Source organism: Salvelinus sp. IW2-2015, linkage group LG2 (genome assembly GCF_002910315.2).
Source record: "Salvelinus sp. IW2-2015 linkage group LG2, ASM291031v2, whole genome shotgun sequence".
NCBI lineage: Eukaryota > Metazoa > Chordata > Actinopteri > Salmoniformes > Salmonidae > Salvelinus > Salvelinus sp. IW2-2015.
The window spans coordinates 32,789,270-32,793,006 of NC_036839.1; the positions used below are offsets into that span (position 1 = coordinate 32,789,270).

At 52.0% G+C, this 3,737-nt stretch overlaps 1 pseudogene; it reads left to right on the top strand.

Annotated features, from left to right (window-relative positions):
• The window catches only part of LOC111971565 (amino acid transporter heavy chain SLC3A2-like), a 15,628-nt pseudogene extending 12,242 nt beyond the window's left edge, over positions 1–3,386 (top strand).
• Positions 3,387–3,737: the final 351 nt, after the last annotated feature.

Sequence of the window (3,737 nt, forward strand, 5' to 3'; positions counted from 1 at the left end):
ATTTTATCTAACGGGAGCATCCCTAAGTCTAAATATTGCTGTTACATTGTAACAACCTCAATGTTATGTCATAATTATGTAACAATTTGGCAAATTAATACGGTCTTTGTTAGGAATAAATGACTTCAAAACAGTTCGCAACGCGCAGGCGCCCAAACTGCTGCATATACCCTGACTGCTTGCACGGAACGCAAGAGAAGTACACAATTTCCCTAGTTAAAATAATTCATGTAGTAGCATATTAACTAAATATGCAGGTTTAAATATATATAACTTGTTATTGATTTTAAAGAAAGGTATTGATGTTTATGGTTAGGTTTGGTGCAACAACAGTGCTAAATCGTCACCCGTTTGGCGAAGTAGGCTGTTGAATCGATAAGAAAATTAACAGGCACTGCATCGATTATATGCAACGCAGGACACGCTAGATAACTATAATATACAATCACAACCATGTGTCGTTAACTAGTGATTATGATTGATTGATTGTTTTTTATAAGATAAGTTTAATGCTAGCTAGCAACTTACCCTCGGCTTCTTGCTGCCCTCGCCGTAAACAGAGTCAGCCTGCCACGCAGGCTCCCTCGTGGAGTGCAATGTAAGGCAGGTGGTTAGAGCGTTGACTAGTAACCGGAAAAGGTTGCAAGATCGAACCCTCACGCTGACAAGGTAAAAATCTCTTCTTTCTGCCCCTGAACAAGGCAGTTAAACCCACTGTTCCCGGCTACACCGTCATTGTAAATAGAATTTCTTCTATACTCGACTTGCCTCGTTAATAAAGGTTTAAAGCCACAATCAGTATCACACAAAATACCGCATACCGATTTTATGAAAACTGAAATCGGCCCAATTAATCGCCATTCCGATTAATCGTCGACCTCTAGTATATACACCCCACTTTGAGGGACTTCTCCTTCTCACTAAACTTTTCTTCATTATTTCTAGCAGAGACCTGAGTGATCTGACCTTAACGGGTCCTCCCTTATCCAGTACTGCCACGTGGTGAACGTGGTTCCCTGCATCTCAGCCCCTCACCAGCCTCATAGTCGTTCCTCAGTCGTTCCCCTCATGGCTCGTTCCCCTCGTGTCTGCCCTCGTGTCCTCGCTCCCTCCCCCGTGTCTGTCTCCTCGTGTCTGCTCCCCCTCGTGTCTGTCTCCCCTCGTGTCTGTCTCCCCTCGTGTCTGTCTCCCCTCGTGTCTGCTCCTCCTCGGTCTGGTCTCCCCGGTTTGTCTCGTCGTCTCCCCTCGTGTCTCGTCTGTCCCCTCCGGTCCTGTCTCCCCTCGTGTCTGTCTCCCCCTGTGTCTGTCTCCCCTCGTGTCTGTCTCCCCTCGTGTCTGTCTCCCCTCGTGTCTGTCTCCCTCGTGCGTCTCCCTCGTGTCTGTCTCCCTCCTGTCGGTCTCCCCTCGTGTCTTGTCTCCCCTCGTGTCTGTCTCCTCGTGTCGTTGTTCGCCCCTCGTGTCTGTCTCACCCTGCGTGTGTCTCCCCTGTGTCTGTCCCCTCGTGTCTGTCTTCCCCTCGTGTCTGTCTCCCTCGGTCTGTCTCCCCGTCGTGTGCTGTCTCCCTCGTGTCTGTCTCCCCTCGTGTCTGTCTTCCTCGTGTCTGTCTTCCTCGTGCTTGTCTCCATCCCTCGTGTCTGTCTCACCCTCGCTGTCTGTCTCCACCCTCGTGTCTGTCACCCTCGTGTCTGTCTCCCCTCGTGTCTGTCTCCCCTCGTGTCTGTCTCCCCTCGTGTCTGTCTCCCCTCGCTCGGTCTGCTCCCCTCGTGTCTGTCTCCCTCGTGTCTGTCTCTCCTCGTGTCTGTCTCCCCTCGTGTCTGTCTCCCTCGTGTTCTGTCTCCCCTCGTGTCTGTCTCCCCTCGTGTCCTGGTCTCTCCCCTCTTGTCTGTTCTTCCCTCGTTGTCTGTCTCCCCTCGTGTCTGTCTCCCCTCGTGTCTGTCTCCCCCTCGTGTCTGTCGTCCCTCTGTCGTCTCCCTCGTGTCTGTCTCCCTCCTGTCTGTCTCCCCTCGTGTCTGTCTCCCCTCGTGTCTGTCTCTCGTGTCTGTCTGTCCTCGTGTCTGTCTCCCCTCGTGTCTGTCTCCCCTCGGTCTGTCTCCCCTCGTGTCTGTCTCCCCTCGTGTCTGTCTCCCTCTGTCTGTCTCCTCTCTGTCTGTCTCCCCTCGTGTCTGTCTCCCCTCTGTCTGTCTTCCTCGTGTCTGTCTGTCCTCGTGTCTGTCCCCCTCGTGTCTGTCTCCCCTCTGTCGTCTCCCCCTCGTGTCTGTCTGTCCTCGTGTCGTCTTCCTCGGTCTGTCTGTGCCCGTGCTGTCTGTCCTATGACTGTCGTCCTCATGTCTTCTGTTCCTCATCTGTCTGTCCTCATGGTCTGTCTGTCCCTCAGTCTGTCTCCCCTCATGTCTGTCCCCTCATGTCTGTCTGCCTCAGTCTGTCTGTCTCATTCTGTCTCTCGCGTATGTGTAACTGAGTAAGAACATTAACATGTAGTGTGTGTCTGATGTAGTCAATTGTCTCGTCTCAAGTGATTGTGTTGTTGGATCCCCGGTAAGACACTGTCCATTGGAGTCGGCAAATGGGGATCCTAATAAAACAATCTTAAGCTCTCCTCCCCCTCCCTCTCCCCCTCTCCCTCTCTCCCTCTCCTCCCTCCTCCTCTCTCTCCTCCCCTCCTCCTCCTCTCCTCCCCTCCTCCTCCCTCTCCCTCCTCCTCCTCTCCTCCCCCCTCCCTCCTCCCCCTCCTCTCCAGGCCCAGAAGACTCATCGTCTGACATGTCGTTCGTGTTATAGACCCTTCTGATCTTGAGGGTAAAGATTCCCTCCTTCATGGGGACTACTCCACTCCACTCCTCCTCCACATCCCCGCTTTCCTGCGTCTGTGGACCAGAGCGAGCGATACTGACAGCCGTTAACTGGGCTCCGCCTCCTTAACCATGGTCCTCAACAACACAGGTATTTATTTCACTTGAATATGCGTTATTTATTTGTAGATCATATTGAGACGTCTTCCGATGAGACCAGACTACATCCTCAAAATGAATAAACGATGACGCAACAACATATGAGAAGTCAAAACATAAAAAAAAAAAAATCTACATTCAATACTGACAGGATTTCTTCCTCCTCTTCCAGAGCTGAGCTCCCCGGAGCAGGCTAAAGTGAAGCTGAGTACAGACCTGAGAACCTGGCTGCGGACAGCTCTGTCTCGCTGGAAAACTGCTGCTGGGACAGGACAGGCTGTCCTATTGACCTTCCCTTCGCTTAGGAGGACTAGAGCAGAGACCAGGACTAGAGCAGAGACCAGGACTAGAGCAGAGACCAGACTAGAGCAGAGACCAGGACTAGAGCAGAGACCAGGACTAGAGCAGAGACCAGCTAGAGCAGGAGACCAGGACTAGAACAGACGGACCAGGACTAGAGCAGAGACCAGGACTAGAGAGAAGACCAGGACTAGAGCAGAGACCAGGACTAGAGCAGAGACAGGCTCAGAGCAGACCAGGACTAAAGAGACCAGAGACTAGAGCAGAACCAGGATATAGAGCAGAGACCAGGACTAGAGCAGAGACCAAGCCAGGACTAGCAGCAGGAGCTAAGCGAGACCAGCGACTAGAGCAGAAGACAGACTAGAGCAGAGACCAGGACTAGAGCAGAGACCAGGACTAGAGCAGAGACCAGGACTAGAGCAGAGACCAGGACTAGAGCAGAGACCAGGACTAGAACAGGCCAGAATAAGAAACTACTAAACATAA